At 33.0% G+C, this 19337-nt stretch overlaps 1 protein-coding gene and 2 long non-coding RNA genes across 3 annotated transcripts in view; 2 read left to right on the forward strand and 1 right to left on the reverse strand.

Annotated features, from left to right (window-relative positions):
- Positions 1 to 19337, forward strand: part of LOC128169660 (hemicentin-1-like) — a 209341-nt gene that overhangs the window by 6269 nt on the left and 183735 nt on the right. The window lies entirely within an intron of this gene.
- Positions 13 to 4558, forward strand: LOC128169659 (uncharacterized). Its single transcript, XR_008241572.1, has 3 exons — positions 13 to 152; positions 3557 to 3575; positions 4506 to 4558. It is a non-coding gene; the product is annotated as an uncharacterized LOC128169659 (long non-coding RNA).
- LOC128169658 (uncharacterized) lies at positions 9953 to 11429 on the reverse strand. The gene is made up of 3 exons (XR_008241571.1): positions 11220 to 11429; positions 10214 to 11024; positions 9953 to 10018 (listed from the first exon to the last, which is right to left on the reverse strand). It is a non-coding gene; the product is annotated as an uncharacterized LOC128169658 (long non-coding RNA).

A 19337-nucleotide genomic window follows, 5' to 3' on the forward strand; every position in this document is an offset into this window, starting at 1 on the left:
TAAATGGAATCATGAATGCTTTTTTACAGAAACAGCAAGCTCTCTGACAGCGGTAGTTACTGGAAGTGTTGGAGGATCGCTGGTGTTGGTTACGATTATACTGATTGTTGTGTTTTTTGTTCACAGACGATACACATGTATCTTTAAAATAGGTAATATATTTATATTCTTTACCACAAATCAAGTTTTCCATGGACAGTTATACCGGACTTATGCTGACTTGACAGTTTATTTTTTTTCACAATCACAATTAAGGCTAATTTGACACAATTATCCAACAGTATATTCATAAAGAATCATATCGATTATAGTTTGAAATATATAACACTAAAATCACTTAGAAATTCACTGTCTAAAGACTATTAAACCGCTGCTTGATTTGTAAAACGATCAGTAGTAAAGCTCAGTTCGATCGGATACCTAGAAGTGAGTTATCAAAGCTCGTAAAAATTATTAAACGTCAAAATAAGATTTCACAACATTGTGTTCATTAGGTCACCTGAGTAAACTCAGGTGACCTATTGCTATCTGTTTTTGTCTGTCGTCGTGCGTCGTCCGTCGTGTGTTAACAATTTTACATTTTTAACTCCTTCTAAAAAACTACAAGGCTGATTGTTGCCATGTTTGGTGTGAAGCATCCCTATGGTAAGAGCAATCTAAATTGTGAAATTCATGGCTCTACCACCCCGGGGCGCCACAGGTAGGGCCGAAAATGAAAAAAAGTCAAATTTTCTAAAAACTTCTTTTCTACTCCCACACATGTTAGGAAAAACTGGTTGCATAGTTGTGATGTCCATGAGGCCCTCTACCAAAATTGTGAAACTCATGGCCCCCAGGTCAGGGGTTTTGGCTCTAGGGTGGGGCCAAGATGGCCATATAGTTAAATGTTTTAAATCTTAGAAAATCTTCTTCTCTACTCCCATTTATATTTGTTAAAAACTAAACGCATAATTATAATGTTCATGAGGCCCTCTACAAAAATTGTGAAATTCATGACCCCTGTGTCAGGGGTTCAGGCTCTAGGGTGGGGCCAGTATGGCCTTTCAGTTAAAATGTATTAAATCTTAGAAAATCCTCTTGTCTACTCCAATATATATTTCTAATAAACTGTATGCATGATTATAATGTCCATGAGGCCCTCTACCAAAGTTGTGAAATTCATGACTATGGTTCAGGCTATAGGGTGGGGACAATATGACCATATAGTAAAAATGTATTAAAACTTAGAAAATCCTCTTGTCTACTCCGATATATATTTCTAAAAAACTATATGAATGATTATAATGTCTATGAGGCCGTCTACCGAAAAATTGTGAAATTCATGACTATCAGGCTATAGGGTGCGAGCAATATGACCATATAGTAAAAATGTGTTAAATCTTCAAAAATCTTCTTCTCTACTCCTATATATATATTGTTAAAAACTAAATGCCTGGTTATAATGTCCATGAGCCAAAAAGTGAAATTCATGGCCCCTGTGTCAGGGGTTCAGGCTCTAGGGTGGGGCCATTATGGCCATATAGTAAAAATGTATTAAATCTTAAAAAATCTTCTTATCTACTCCCACAAATGTGGGCAAAAAACTGATTACATGGTTATAATGTCCACTAACTCCTCTACCTAAATTGTGAAATTCATGGCCCCTGGGTCAGGGGTTCAGGATATTGGGGGCGGGGGGGGGGCAATATTGCAAAATAGTGTTGACGCATATATTTTTAAAAATCTTCTTCTCTACACGTCTATATGAAAAACTGACTTATAATCATGTTTACCACGAATTGAAGTCCTCTACTAAAATTTTAAATTTCATGTCCCTTGGAGTATGGGTTTTGACTCTAGGGCAGGGACAAAATGAAAGCATAGGTGTTAATGCATATAATGTTTAAAAATTATCTTCTTAACTCCCATACACCTGAAAGGAAAATTGAATTCATGATTTTGTAGACCAGATCTTTAAGTTTTTCGCCAAATTTAGAGGTTTCACAATTCATTTTCAAAGATTTCAGGCAGAGAGGTGGTCGTCATTACAAATTTATAATTTTCTACTCCAGAATGAAACCTAATTATTTGCATACATGAGACTCCTCGACAAGTTCGTAAATGGGTTATATGCTACTTCAGTGACCGTTAAGGCCTACTGGCCTCTTGTTTGTTTTTTCATATATAGTTTGCAACTATGATAAATGAACAAGAAAACAAAAAACTTAAATCCGGAAACTCGTCAAAAATTTATAAAAGTATAATTCAGTTTTATAGATTTATTAAATTGTTTTCATTACAATTTCATTTGATATGCGTGTTTAGACGAAAGAGTCAGCACATAGCATCAGAAAACTTACTATTAAAAGTTCGTTTGAATATAGCTAAAACAATAAGCCGCTATTATTTTGAATCCAAATGCTTCAGCTTCATAAATGAACAGGTATGAAATACAAGGTAAATGTATGCCAATGGTCTTCATTTCAATAAAATGCACTTTATTGGGTCGTCTTTAAAATCACATCTAACCGAGTTATCCCCAACAATAAAACCATGAATCACCTAGCATGCGGTGTGTGACCCACTAAAATTTGAATTTAGAGAGGTTCTGAATGTGTTTTACAATTGGATTTATTATTCTAAATTGTAATGAAACCGATCATGAACGAAATCACATCGAGCTGGAATGTATCACAATTTTGCAAATATTTCAGGTTGTTTGGTTATAAAATGGTTTGTTCCTTTATTGATTTCATAATTGATATCAATTTCTGTAACTGGAGTATTTTTGCAAAATTTCAGTTTTAAAAAGATTTTGATCGGTGTCAGTTTTTTTAATCAGAATTGGTTCAATTTTTCAAAAAAGGTTTTGCATTTTCGTTTTAATTTCTTTATGAAATATCATTGTTTGATTAGTGCTTTATGCGACTGTTTGTTTTTCTTTATATTTTATCTTTTAGAGATAAAAGAATAACGTTTTTATGTTTCAGAAATATTTTTGTTTTGTAAAATAATTTAAAAAACTTGAACAGGCCATATTTGGTATGTATTTATTAAAAATAATACTACACATCAGTTAAGACTAAAATTATCTGTTTGCAGTCAAAACATTTTTATCCAAATCTTACTAAAAATATGCAAACAAAATCAAACAAAATAACTAAAAGCCAATATCGGTCTCTATTTTGTGAAATCATATTTGAAAAACGATTCTTTATTAAAACATCAAATAAAATATTGGTGTTTCGTGAAATTTATAGACTTTATCCATTGGTTTAATAAATAGCCTCAATCAATCTTTTTCATGTTCATCAATATTTAATTTATCAAAAATGTAATAGAGTTTATTTCATAGATTATTATATAGTATAATGCACCGAGAGCAAATCTTTAGTTTTAAAATATATTAAAATATATTGTATGAAGTAAAAACAAGTTTTCCGGTTTCTATTACAAAAAAAAATTTATAAAATAATTATTGTTGGTGAAATCTCATTTAATAAAAAATAAAATAATATATTGGTGTGTCCAGCCACCGTAACCTTTAAAAGAAAATGATTATATTGATCTATTGTAGCATTGGAAAAAAGAAATATGTGAGTTTTTTGATACAATCTCTTACTAAATCTTAACTGCAGAACTATAGCTCTACGAAAAATTTGGGTTGACGGACTGTAAAGTTTCATCCATACAAACAAACTATATAGATATATTGCACACGGTTTAGCCTTATTAAACTAAATTAGAAATGTTTTATGTAATATTTCTAACAATAAATTAATGAGTCATTTTGCTACTGGTTCACCACTTAAATTGCCATAAACGTGTTTCCTAACACTACCCAAACGACTTGGAAAATGAAGCATGTTAAATTCAAGTCAGGATCAATTATTTAAGAGTCGCCGTTTTTGTCTGGCAACAAACCCGACAATTTTTACGGAACTAGTGAGAAGGGTTAAAAATTATTCAGAGGCAAGTAAAGTAATGCGAATTATTATAAAATGTCTCAGGTTTTTTGTATGAACATTTTTACAGAATATATTCCAATTAAAATTAGGTTTTAATAGGTCTAAAACCGTACGCAACGTTTTGTGCACAACAAATATACAGTTTTGTATGAGTGGACCTGTAGCTCTACGGTTTGTCGACCCGAAATTTTCGTAGAACTACATTTAAACAGCTAACCAAATTTTTGTACATGCTTTTATGCAAAAAAAAAATAATTTATGTGAATGATTCTATTTGACGTTTAAGTTTTCCTTGATCTTTAATCTACGTTGCAGCTCATTTTATAAAGTTCTTCAGTTTTGGATAAAAAAATCCTGATATATGGGCGTTTAAACTTACACTGCTAGGTTGAAATATTGTGTATATATAATTTCTTTGAAGTTCTAGGTATGAGATATTAATAATAAATTTTTCCGTTGCGTAACACAATGTCAAAGTATTTTGAAACAATTATATATTTTATTGGTATACATCTGTGATTATATAATTTCTAATTAAGTGATATCTATTTAAATCAGAGATATAAAAGTTGACCCAAACAAAAAAACATCGAACTATACAACCATAAAAGGTAAAGACTTAATTTGAAAATACAATTTTAATTATTCTCTCTTTTTTTATATTTTAAATTATCTGAATCTATTCCACTGTAGTCATTCGATAACTATATAAAATATGAATAGGGATTGAAATTATCTTATAAAAAAATCTAATTGGTTGTCTTAAACTAAAAACAAAAACCAAAGTTTGTATGTTTGTCAAATTCCTTCAAAGGACAACCATTATTTGATACAAAATACATACTAAGCCTAATTGTTCTAAATATATCTTTGTATAGATGCATATATGTTAAAAACAAATATAAATTTTGAATGACATTATTAACAAATTGTTAAAAAGTGTAATTGTTCCATTTCAGAACGACAGGAACATACTGAAAGGTGTGTGAGTTGGTATGAATGCTGAATTTGTTATTGTATGGCTTTTGTTTGCGATTACTCTTTTGTATATTTCTTCAATAAAACAATTAACATAAGTATGTCACATTGTTATATGTAAATTTAAATGATTCATCATTTTATTACATTTAATATGTACAACAATCGTATGCAGTAAGTATTCTGTTGAAAAATAAGTAATAATGTAAATATTTCATTTTTAGAACCACACTGCGAGTGCAATTATTCAAAGAAAAAAATTATAGGTTTAGTCCAATTTTATTAATTATGATTTTATATTTTCAAATTTAAATTTTTTGATGTGTTTATTGCAGGAACATGTATGACGAATTAGCACCAAACGAAAACGCCAGCCAATACGAGGATATTTTGAAGAAAGGTATTGCAAATATTTCAATAAAAGTTGATGAAAAATCTTTCTTATTAAGATAAAATTATACATTTTTTCTCTTGTTTATCAACCGAAAGGATGGTTTAAAAAGTATGATTCTTTATGATAATTTTTCATAATAATTCATTTGATCAAAGATGAAAGAATATTCCATGACTTCTCAACACTAATACACAATGTACTAAATAGAGGATTCAACCGTATTTACTTAGGAAAAAATTGTAAAGAAAATTCGTATTATAATCGTTCTGTTTAAAATAATGTCTTTGTAAAAATTTGCATTAACACTATTTAAAATTATTTTTATATTTCAGATAATCATGGAAAAACGAGTATCTATCTATCTATCTATCTATCTATCTATCTATCTATCTATCTATCTATCATCTATCTATCTATCTATCTATCTATCTATCTATCTATCTATCTATCTATCTATCTATCCATCCATCCATCTGCTTAATTCATATATGTCAGAAAGTGTCTTAAACATTTGTTATTTTGATTGTAGAAAATTATATTAAAAATTGCAAAAAAGTGTTGATAATGATGGAGAAGGAAAGGCCATGGAGAAAATGATTCCACTGAAAAGTAAAGGTACAATTACATATTTGACAACAATTGTTTTATTTATTTCAGCTGTTGTAATACAAATGTATGGTGTCATAAAACAATAACTTATATGCCATTCTTATTAAAAACAGTTAAGATGTAGTTCCAATTTTATTCCGATGTAAAGAAGTCTAATGACCGACGTAGAATAGAACCGTAGTTATTTTCATTGATCAATAAAAGAAACTCGTACTGTTGCTGATATTAAGAAACTTTCAAATTTATACAGAGTAGTAATCAAATCATAAATAATGATTAAAAGCAAGAGAAGACATAGAATTAATTTTTTTTCACGCTATTGCATCTTTTTGGTAAACCCTGCTATTTTTTTATTGGTTTTTTTTTACATATGTACCTGAAGTATTCAATTTATTATATGCTGCGCTAGCACCAATGCTCGCACCGGAAATCATTGTAACGGTATCATTACAGTATCAACAATGATCATCATTTGAAGATATCAGAATAGATTGTGCAGTAGCATATTAGTTTATCAATTAATAAATTGATATCATGTCAACTGCATGAAATAAAACTATAAAATATTAGCATGATCTTTGTCTACAAAAACAAAGAATTGAAGAATTTTGAAGACTGTATCTTGCTCATGCTATAACAGCCATCATCCAAACTTGGTTCCACTTTAAAAATACCTTTATAAAGCATTTTTAGCTCAAATCGTGACTATGCTCCTTTAAAGCACGTAGATCTCGTAAGGTATATAAATAATGTATATATAGATTCATCCATTTGATATTTAGTTCAAATCATATTGTCAACTTTGGTTGAATTGTTGGAATTTTTTGTAGAATCAAGTGATGACAAATCCGTGACCCAAAAAGCTGAAGAATATGCTAACACATCATTTTTGAAGTAAACTACTACCACCGGAATTTGTCGGAATCATTCTTTGAAGTATCTTTGTCTTCTGATTGACCATGTAATGATTTAATGACTTACATACATGAATATTACATGAATGTACAGTAGTGACTTTATGTCGAATAAATGTTTATGAGTGTTCGAAGTTCAAACTTGAAAGACTTTTATTGTTTTGTATAATTAATTTTTATCCCATTTATTGCATTTTACTTGTATGAATTTCAATCATTTATTTGTTCCATATAGAAAGTATGGGATTTGTACACTAAAGACTCTCAATCCCCCACCACCCAACACAATAAACCGCAAAATTAAATTAAAAAAACCTTCACAAGACTTCGTGATAAGTGAACAAGTGAAAAAATTACGCCTTTTAAGACCCTACCTCAAAATATATACTGAAAATAACACTGTACATAATACCTTATTAACCATATAAATATAATACAGCTGAACAGCTGTAGCCTATCCACATGATCAGATATTAAATGATTTATGAAGTTTCAATATTATTATTGAGTTGTCAATACAAAATATTTTACATCTAAGATTTATTCCACAATATTTGTTTTAGTCTGTTTTGAAAACCCATAATGACTTATTTCTGGGACGTTCTAATGTTGTTAAAGTTTACGCAATTTATATATGTAAAAACAGGATAACGAGTTTTTTGCTGAAAGTTTTTATATCAAAATATTGCGTTTTAAATCTAAGTTATGAAAGTAAAAAGGGCTGAAGCAAGGAATCAATCAATGCTTTAAAGATCCATTCTCTTTATATTTTAATATACACCCTCTATTTTGAGGTCATGTTGTGTTAAACTTCTTATGGACCAAGCCTTAAATAAAAATTACGACTTACCTCATTGATTTTGGAAACAAATGATGATAGTGTATAAAGTCGTCATAAATTTTGTTAATAGCATGAAATAAAGATCAAGAGTAACGCTAAAAACCTGTAATAGTACCTTGTATTATAATAAGACAGGAGATTAAATCTATATTTCTAGATTGGCAAGTTAAAAAATGACAATAACAAACCGTCAACCATCTAAAAAATCCATAAAACGAAATACAAATCCAAAGCAGAGCAACACGGACGTCTAAAACGATAGAGGTAGGATCAGGTACCTAGGGGGAGAGAGCCTCTCTGCTGACAAGTCACACCCGCCGTGTGCTCCTTGTCGTAATGGGGGAAAAACCGGAAAAGTCCGTAGACAATTAGGTGATTAATTATGGTATAACAATTAGTACGAAAAACGTCAGTCAGCATGCAACCCAGTTGATGATTGTACTGACAAAGTCGTATCGACTATAGAACTTACGCAAATATGACTTCAAACGAGACTGTTGATAGTCCTGTTTTATCAACTTGTTTGTCAGTAGTTTTCCTCGCCTTAGAAACTGTTCATACGAAGAGCATACCCCTGTGTATCGATTTAACTTTATTGTGTATTATAATAAAACAGGAGATTAAATCTATGTTTCTAGATTGACAAGTTAAAAAATGACAATAACAAACCGTCAACCATCTTAAAAATCCATAAAACGAAATACAAATCCAAAGCAGAGCAACACGGACGTCTAAAAAGATAGAGGTAGGATCAGGTACCTAGGGGGAGAGAGCCCTCTCTGCTGACAAGTCACACCCGCCGTGTGCTCTTTGTCGTAATGGGGGAAAAACCGGAAAAGTCCGTAGACAATTAGGTGATTAATTATAGTATAACAATTAGTACGAAAAACGTCAGTCAGCATGCAACCCAGTTGATGATTGTACTGACAAAGTCGTATCGGCCATAGAACTTACGCAAAGATGACTTCAAACGAGACTGTTGATAGTCCTGTTTTATCAACGTGTTTGTCAGTAGTTTGCCTCGCCTTAGAAACTGTTCATACGAAGAGCATACCCCTGTGTATCGATTTAACTGAGAAAAAAACAACATCTGCAGGTGATGAAGTTATATTGCTACATAAGTAAGGAAAGATGACTATAGAAAAAATTGAAGTCATCGAGTTTTGTTAGGTTACCATCACTGTCCATTTCCAGTAAAATATTCAAATATGAAAAAAATGACGCAGACTCTGTGGTCTCGTTTATTTCAAGTTAATGGGATATATCGAGTATACATAAGTATGGAAATAACAATAGTTAATTGATAATACGTCGTCGATGTACCAAAATGTTGAGTTGAAGGCCACAGCGAGTGGAATATTTTTTTCACGTAATAGTTTTCGAAAAAATCTGCTTCATAAGAATACAAAAATAGGTCTGCTAACAATGGGGCACAATTGGTACCCATGGAAATTCACACAGATTGTTACAGGGTCTGCGTCATCTGTTTCATATCTAATATATTTTAATGGAAATGGACACTGATGGTAACCAAACAACAAAACGCGAGGACTTTAATTTTTCTATAGTCAACTATCCTTACTTATGTAGCAATATACCTTCATCACCTGAATATTGTATTTTTGTCTCTCAGGTAATTCCATACACAAGTATATAACAAGACTACTATATGCTTTGAGGTTTTAAGGCTTGTACTACTATAATCATTAAGAGTCACAGAAAGTTCATAATGATTGGAGATGGGGTTGGGATAGTTGAATATTACCTTGATATCTTTCAGAAAACATTTTAAAAAGAAACTTGAAAAGAAGAATCGGGGGAACAATAATTTGTTTAAGATAAGTTTAAATCAAGATATTGTAAAAGTCGTTTGAAATTCTAAATTGGTGAAACTTTATTTAACGTGTTAGCGAAAGAAAGCTGATATTTAAATGAAATAAATTTCTAAATTATTGTATTTGAAAAATCTAAATTTTAATAAGTAATTGCTTAACTCAATATAACGCTTTTTAAGCTCCCTTTTGATAAAAGCTGAAGTGAGTTTTACTATATAATTTGTCGTCAGTCTCTCCGTCAGTTTGTAAAAGTTTATAGTTTTTACTTTTCCAGGATCTCACGACCAATTTCAACTACACTTGGCACAGAGCATCCATATGGAAGGAAAATCTCAATAGTAAAAAGAGCATAACGTTTTTCATAGAGAAAATAACTATGAAGCTGTAAAAAAGTGTCTCACTTTATATCTTTTTTTCAAGGACAAAAATTGCTATTATTGTAGACCTGAAGCATGCTAACACTCAACATGGTCAGCACTCATAAAACCAATCCATATTTTCTAACATGCCATATTGAACAATAAAACACCAAATCAGATTCACAACAGATTTATTGTTTTCATGTATTGTAATCTACCCCCCTCTGTGGCATTGTTTGGTCTTGGCTTCAAGACAATGAGTAAAATATGTGTAAATAAAGTATTTGTAAATTACATCATAATTTTACAATGGAAATGCCATTAGCGCATTGACACCAAATGGGTATGGTCAAAAACACATCATTGTCTAAAAAATTCAACAATTTTCAAACAACCAACTGTGCAAATTTATTCTTTCCGGTTAACGGCAAAGAAAATATTTGCAACATAAAAAATTAGCAAATGGCTCAAAAACAATATTACAACTTCAACAATTGCAATCAATATAAATGCAAAACACCAACTTGGTCAACTCAGATTCCGGTAAACGGCAACCCGAGACAAAAATTGTTCAACTTCAAATTGTCATTATCAAATAATTTCAACTGCACATCAATTGTGCACAAGTAGATCGGGAACAACACGCGCATTCATCTAGCATGAAGACAGAAACAACAAGAAGCACATTCTTCAAAATGCAATTTCATGAAGTGGTTGGTTTTCTAGTCGAGACTCCTTAATTGACTTTAGTCAATTAAAAAACTGTGAAGGTTAACCAATACTGAATCTGTGAACCTTTTTCCCATCAATGATTTCTTGAAGCTCATCCTGAAATATAAAGTTCAATACGCAGTAAAATTCTTATATTTAAACAAATCAAAGGGGTAACAAGGGTGGGAGGGGAAAATATTTTTCTCACAACTATTTCATGTGCATCCCGGTTGCTGCCTTTTTCAAAAAGGAAGTTTGTTAAACGTAAACCAAAACTGTACAAATGTCCGGAATAAAAAATTCCGGAATAATTAAAAAACTTTGCTTCACTCTAAAATAAATTGATTTATTTTTTAATTAATAAATCTTATTATTGTAGACCTGAAGCATGCTAACACTCAACATGGTCAGCACTCATAAAACCAATCCATATTTTCTAACATGCCATATTGAACAATAAAACACCAAATCAGATTCACAACAGTTTTATTGTTTTCATGTATTGTAATCTACCCCCCTCTGTGGCATTGTTTGGTCTTGGCTTCAAGACAATGAGTAAAATATGTGTAAATAAAGTATTTGTAAATTACATCATAATTTTACAATGGAAATGCCATTAGCGCATTGACACCAAATGGGTATGGTCAAAAACACATCATTGTCTAAAAAATTCAACAATTTTCAAACAACCAACTGTGCAAATTTATTCTTTCCGGTTAACGGCAAAGAAAATATTTGCAACATAAAAAATTAGCAAATGGCTCAAAAACAATATTACAACTTCAACAATTGCAATCAATATAAATGCAAAACACCAACTTGGTCAACTCAGATTCCGGTAAACGGCAACGACAAACGACAAAAATTGTTCAACTTCAAATTGTCATTATCAAATAATTTCAACTGCACATCAATTGTGCACTAGTAGATCGGGAACAACACGCGCATTCATCCACATGGCGAAAGTGAATGCATGCACTGCATGTATTCAGTGAAGCCACCGCCACCAAGTGGGGGAAGCGGGTAGTTCCTTAAGCCTAGACCTTGCCACATCCCACATGAACAATAAACTTGGTTCAAAACTAGTAGAGTTTGGGATAAACAAGTATCCCAGTTTTGCTAAATTGTTCAATAGCAGCACAAATTGTATTTAAAAATATTTCAGTTCCTTTTTCAGACAAATGAACACCATCCCTGTCAAACAACAACTCATCATTGGGTTTAATATCTGGGTACTTAATGTAGCCACCCCCCTTTCTAACAAGCTCAGCTGCAATGGAGCTGTTTAACCTTTTTAAAGATTTGTTCATGGCATTGACATCTTCAGAGTATCTCAATTTCCTCCTAGGTAACAATTGTGACCATATAATTTTTGTATCAGGCAGAAGTAGCTGAATTTTCCCTAAAGTGGTTTTGACATTCTCAATTAACTCTTTCAACTTTGTTTTGCCCATGTCATTTGCAGCACAATGCATTATCAAATACTGGGGTTTGTCATTAACTTTCAACAAAGTTTTAATTTTTTTATACATGTCTGTCCAGATCATACCCCCTTTTCCTTGCCACCACATATTTATCCCTAACCTCTGAAGACCCAAGGACACTCAACCTGGCCTATCTCTGGCTGCAACAAATGCTCTTTTCACTATAGAAGAACCCACAAACCAAGCTTCAATTTCTGAAAAAATATTTTTAGCAAATGTGACTGTAATTAAGACCACTGCATTCTTAAAATCTTATATATGATTTGTAAGAGTTGGATTTCCACCTACCAGCTTTACAGATTTCATCATCTGACAAGCCAAATTTGGCTGCATTGGTAGCCGCACCTATTCGAAAAGAATGGGATTTGTACTTAGTGCTATCAATGCCAATTGTATTCAATACTTTGCTCAACACCGATGTAAACTGAAAACGAGTAAGCGGCTGACCCCCAAAGTGGCAAAACAAGTTGCCTTGTCTAATGGGTCTAACTTTTAAAAATTCTGCCATAATATAAACTGGCTTTATGCTAGTTAATGATTGAACATTCTGAATAATAACCATTTCCCCCTTTCCCCTTTGATCAGCTTTGGAGTGTTCCAGATATAATTTCATTAAAGATTTATCTGATGACAACTCCAGGTTTTTAAATTGGACTGCATGACCTACAGCTTGTTTTTTCCCCTCAGTTATCTCACCTACCCTAAAATATCCAAAAAAAGCTAAACTATAAGCAGCTGCAAAAAGTTTTGCTTCATGAATATCATTGCAGACAATTGGCAATGATTTCAATATGCTCTCCAAAATGTTTAATATTATTGGTAATCTGATATCTTTAGACTTAGCCTTTCTTCTATAACCTTCTAATAATTTTCTGACTATGAAATTTTGAGTCACATCTGTGTAATTATACAACTTGAGATAGTATGAAATTCCAGACAGATAGGTCTTTGCTGTAGATTCTCCCAACCCTCTTGCTGACATGTAACCAACAAATTGTATAATTTGCTCTAAAGGAGGGGGCCAAAGCCTTTCAAGGCTGATAGTATCACGAAATTCCTCAAAATATGTCAACCCTTGTCTGTATGTCTCTTGTGTATTTTGTGCTGTTGCTAGTTGTAATAATTTGTTCACTTCATCTCTGACATCATTGCTAGAAATTCGTCTGGAATGGTCTCTGGGTTCAAGTCTGCCCACTGTGCTAGCTGACGGAAGTGATGAAACTGTTTACGAGATAAAGAATCAGCTATATTATTTTTCTTCCCTAATATGTGTTGTGCTTTAAACATGATGTCATTTCTAAGGAGCAAGAGTACCAATTTCCTTAATAATACCATAACCCTTTTTGATTTTGATGTTTGCCTGTTAACTATGGATACTAAAGCATTGTTGTCAATATACATTATGATTTTTTTGTTTGCAAAATATTTTTCCCCCACAAATACATTGCCAGTAGTATAGGCACTAATTCCAGAAATGACATTTCCTTGAAGATTGAGCTTTCCCAATCAAGGGGCCATGACCAGTAAGACCAATGACCCTGACAGTAAGCACCGCACCCTAATTCTGGATTTCCACTGCTGTCGGTGTACAACTCGATATTGTCACTGCTTAACCACTCACTTTCATGGATCAATCTTACCCCATTAAAGTCTTGCAAAAACTTTAACCACATCATTATATCTTCCTTGATACCACTACTTAATTTTATATGATAATGATAATTCCACAAGTTGCATCATAAAACCGCCTATTAAAAGCCCTTGCATTTGGGACACCTTTGCTAAAAAAATTTAAACTCCCAACAATACTCTGAATTTCCTGAAGCTGGAGAGATTTTTTGATCAAATTTGATGTTAGAAGTGCAGTTAATTGCTGTATTTTTTCTGGTGGGATTCTTACAACCATGTCTGAGGTGTCTATTTCTAAACCTAGAAAAATTATGTTTGTACAAGGACCCATTGTCTTTTCTTGTGCCAAGGGAACACCAATGAATTCGCACAAGTCCTGGAACCCTCGCATCAGCTGAACACACTCATCTGAACCAGAGGCACCCAAAAATAAAAAATCATCTAAATAATGAAAAATTTTACCCGTTTCAATTCGTCTTTTCAATTCCCATTGCAAAAATGTTGAAAATTTTTCGAATAGATTACAAGAAATTGCACAGCCCATTGGCAGGCACTTATCAATATAATAATTTCCCTCAAACTTGAAACCTAGAAGGTCAAAATCTCCTGGGTTTATAATCATTAGTCTAAATGCAGACTTTATGTCCATTTTTGCCAAAACAGTGCCTTTACCTAACCGTGCAACTTCCTGTAATACCTGATCTAGAGATGTGTATGCAACCGAACAGTCCTCCGGGTCTATGAAATGATTAACACTATTCATTTCTGGATAAGAAAGATGTGTTATTAATCTCCAGCTACCTCCAGACTTGGGGACTATACCTATTGGCGAAACTCTTAAGTTGGATATTGGTTTGTTTGAAAAGGGGCCTGCAATTCTGCCTAAAGAAACCTCACTATTTATTTTTTCCCTTGCTGCTTCTGGAAATTGCAAAACAGATTTTAAATTTTTTGATTCACCCCCTAGCCTTGGACCCTTATAGCCAATTCTAAAACCAAACTGAAAACCTTGTAATAATTCAGTTCCTATAGCCTTATTTGAATAATTTTGTAGTAGTTTTAAATTTTATAGTTTTTACTTTTCCAGGATCTCACGATCAATTTCAACCACACTTGGCACAGAGCATCCATATGGAAGGAAAATCTCAATAGTAAAAAGAGCATAACGTTTTTCATAGAGAAAATAACTATGAAGCTGTAAAAAAGTGTCTCACTTTATATCTTTTTTTCAAGGACAAAAATTGCTATTATTTTCAACAAAGCTTTGTGAAACGCATTTTGAAAAATTGAAGCACTTAAAAAAAATATCAAAATAATAAAAATGTTTTAGTTTTAGGGCAAATTAATTAATGCACTTAAAAATGCACTCTTCAAAGCGCGTTGATAATGTTGATATTAACGCATTTTCATAAAAAATAAGCAGAATTCACTTGATATATTCTTAAGACTTTCATATATGATAAATTATTAGTATAACCAAGGTTAGCTCGATGGGATATTCATGAAAGAAAGTCTTTCTTTTAAGTGTAATTGTAAACTTTTAAAATAATGTTATGTACAGATTTATATTTTTCAAAATCATATAAGTTGCGAAGATTTATGGTGTGCGTTTACGTTTTATGTTGTTACATGTAAATTGTTAAAGCTGAATACATAAATGTTATTTTTATATCTTAAATAGAGTATTGCATATTCTGGGGATGACATATTTTCTTAACGGTACACAGTTTTAGTCATTGCTGCGTTTGCAATTAGTGTTCTGTTTATGGATACGGTATTAAATTCGATATGTTTTATAAAATCCAGGTTTTTATTATTGCTTTGAATAACTAATCAAAATAGCTGATCCAGAAGAAAGAAATGATATTTGTTTGACTGAATATTGTCGTCGCTTTCATGAAACGTATTTGTTTCTATAATTTTTATGTCCTAGTTTTCTTTAATACTATACATTTGAATTCGGTGTTTATTTTATCCCTATGCTTGCATTGAAAATCTGTGACGTTAAATTTTCTATTACACACGTCAAATGATTATGGCATATGAACACACGTAAATGTCATCATGCTACGAAAGCCGAGAAGGATCATTCGAGATTCGAGATTCAAAATACAAGATTCGAAATACGAGATTCAAGAATCGAAATTCGAGATTCAATATCTAAATTAACCAATCAAACAATGGATCTGAAACCCGTATCCTAGCAACATCAAACTGTTCTAAAAAAAGATCATTAGTACATGCTCTTTCCTACAAATAAATGTATTAATAGCTCTTATGTAATGATTATAAAATGGTTAAATTAACATTGATGAATTAACCCCACACAATATAAACAATTAAATTAGTAATAACACTGTTGGCTTTGCGAATCTATGTGATTTTGTTTTTCCTGTATGTATTTCCCCCCCGAACCATTTTAACCCGTAGTGTATTCGCCCCAACTGTGTAAAAATCGGCTCGCGAAAAAAGATCTGTTTAATCTAAATAATTAAAACTGAGTGTGGTTTTAGCTATGAAACGAAATTCAATGAAATAATGTATCAACCAACACGGTCATGAGTTTATGGAATTTCTAAATGAAACAAAGTTTTGCGTATTGAACGGCAGATACACGACCGATGACAATTTTACGTCGATCTCGAGGAAGGGAAAAGCGGTGGTCGACTACATTTGCATTCCTCAAGACTCGTTTAAAAACATCAAATCATTTGCTGTAATGACGATACAATCAATTGTAGACAGGCTAAAACTCTATACCCTTATCAATGAAAAATCAAGGCTGCGCGACCACTCTGTTCTTGTGTGTGAGCTTATGGTCACGGGTCATAGCATTTTTTCACGCTCGCCTGAGAGAAAATTGAACAACAACAACAACAGAAAACCTGTTTCAAACTCAATTGTGTACCTGCTGATTTTATGAGCAATGAAAAAAACAAACTTGCATTGATAAATATTATTGAAGAAATTGAAGCGTGCAGGGAGACACAGATCAACGTTGATGATATATACAATAAATTATGTACTACTATCATAAACGAAATGAACAACACTATTCCTAAATTAGAAACCAAGTCGGCAAAAAAGCGTTTCAGAAACACAAAACCTTATTGGAACGACCATCTGAAGGACCTATGGGAAAATATGTCATCTAAAGAGAAAGATTTCCTTAAATGCGATGGAAATCGCAATATGAGGGCAAAACTACGTTGCGAATACACCCGGGCTTGAGATTTGTTTGACAAGACATTGAGGCGAACAGAACGAGAATACAGACGATCAAGTGCCGTAGAAATAGAAAACATGTGCACGAAAAACCCGAACGATTTCTGGGCAAAAATTCGCAATCTCGGTCCGAAAAACAAAAAAGTTATACCACTTGAAATCGCAGACGAAACGGGAATGATTATAAATGATGACAAAGTTGTGCTAAACAAATGGTGTACTGATTTCAAAAATTTGTACAACGGAAGCGACAGCGATGATTTTGACCAAGGGCACTTTGAACAAGTGAGGGCACATAAACACTTAATAGAGTCAAGAATGGACAATCCGACATATTCGCCAAATGAAACACTGAACAGAAACATTTTATTTGATGAAATAAACCGTTTAGTTTCCAAAACCAAATCGAAGTCTGCAAGTGGTTACGACGAGATACCTTATGGAGTTTTAAAATCTCCAAAAGTCATAGAAACGTTGACGCGACTATTTCAGTTGATCCTTGATACAAGTATTGTTCCATCAGTTTGGCGTAAAGCAATCATATGTCCGATTCTCAAAGATGCATCAACAGATCCTAGAATTCCTGTGAACTATAGAGGAGTTAGTCTCCTCTCCTGTATCAGCAAAATATACAGTGCCTTTATCAATCAGCGTATTACAAGTCACTTGGATGCACATGAAGTATTAGCTGATGAGCAAAACGGTTTTCGAAAAAACAGGTCGTGTGAAGATCAAGTATTCACGTTGAATTCTGTTATTCGAAACTCAAAATCACTATTCGTAGCTTTCATTGACTTACGAAAATGTTTCGATTTCATTGACAGAGAAATGATGCTGTACAAATTATTAGTACATGATATTGATGGTAAAGTGTACAACTCTGTGAAAAGTATTTACCAAAACTCAGAATCGTGTGTGCGGTTAAATGGCCAGCTTACCAATTGGTTCTCTTGTAACACTGGAGTGAAACAAGGAGATAACCTGTCTCCCACATAGTTTTCGATATTATAAATGACCTTGTTCAAGACATTAATGAACTCGGTCTTGGCGTGGATTTAGGGGGAAAGAAGCTGTCGCTTTTACTGTATGCAGACGACATAGCAATGATAGCGAAATCCGAAGCGGAACTTCAACGGATGTTAGATAAGCTTCACCAATGGTGCAAACGCTGGAGAGTTCTTATCAATACGAATAAGTCCAAGTGCGTTCACTTTAGGAAAGGCAAAATTAAAAGATCGAACTCCAATTTCACTATCGGTAGTAACGCCCTAGAGACCGTGGATCATTACAAATACCTAGGAGTGACATTCAATTACAATAGCTGCTTCAATAGCAACGCAGAACTATTAGCTAAGAGTGGCGGCCGTGCACTTGGACAAATCATCGCCAACATACATAATAACAAATATTTTAGTTTTACGTCGTATGAAAAACTATTTTCCTCGTGTGTTGCCCCTATCCTAGACTATGGAGCTGGTGTGTGGGGCTACCGTAAGTTTCAGGCTATAGACAATATACAGAACAGGGCAATAAGATACTTCCTGGGAGTTCACAGATTTACTCCAATTGTGTTCCTTTACGGTGACGTAGGCTGGCTCCCGAGTCAATTTCGACCATGGCTCTGCATGTTGAGATACTGGAACAAGCTGATATGTTTTGAGGATGACCGAATAACAAAGAGGGCCTTTAATCTAGACTATGAACGATGCCGTGATAACTGGTGTAGTGAAGTGAAACACATTATGAACCAGATTGGAATAGGGCAATATTACGACACCAAATGCGCTATTGATTTGGGCTTGGTGGAAACGCATCTTACGAATTTCTACTCGGAAATATGGAAAGACTCATTGGAGAACGTACCAAAATTACGAACGTGCAAGACCTTCAAGAACGATTGTGGCTTAGAAAATTATGTATCGTTTAATCTGAGCAAAGCGGAAAGATCTCACATGGCTCAACTTAGATCAGGGATCCTTCCATTAAGAATCGAGACAGGGCGATATGTAGGAGAACCTCCAAACGAGCGATTATGTACTCTTTGTACCCAACAAGAAACTGAAAATGAACTACACTTTGTGTTAGACTGCCCGTTTTATAACCAATATCGAACTGAGATCCTTGGCGAACAGCTACTATCACCAGCACTATTGAATCGTGATAGACAATACGTGTTTACCTATTTAATGGGCCATAAATTTAGACAATTATCAAAATTCGTTGTGAAAGCATTCCGAATTCGGAGACAATCTCTTTATAGATAATTTATTCATTCCATGATATAAACTTTGATGTAACATTGTGATTTAATATGTACCATAACCCAAATATAAGTTAATAATTGATACACCTTGTATAAAGCGTGATGAACTATAACTGTTAATATTACAAAGGTGACTTATAGGCCCAAT

Source organism: Crassostrea angulata, unplaced genomic scaffold, assembly GCF_025612915.1.
Source record: "Crassostrea angulata isolate pt1a10 unplaced genomic scaffold, ASM2561291v2 HiC_scaffold_167, whole genome shotgun sequence".
NCBI classification, from domain to species: domain Eukaryota; kingdom Metazoa; phylum Mollusca; class Bivalvia; order Ostreida; family Ostreidae; genus Magallana; species Magallana angulata.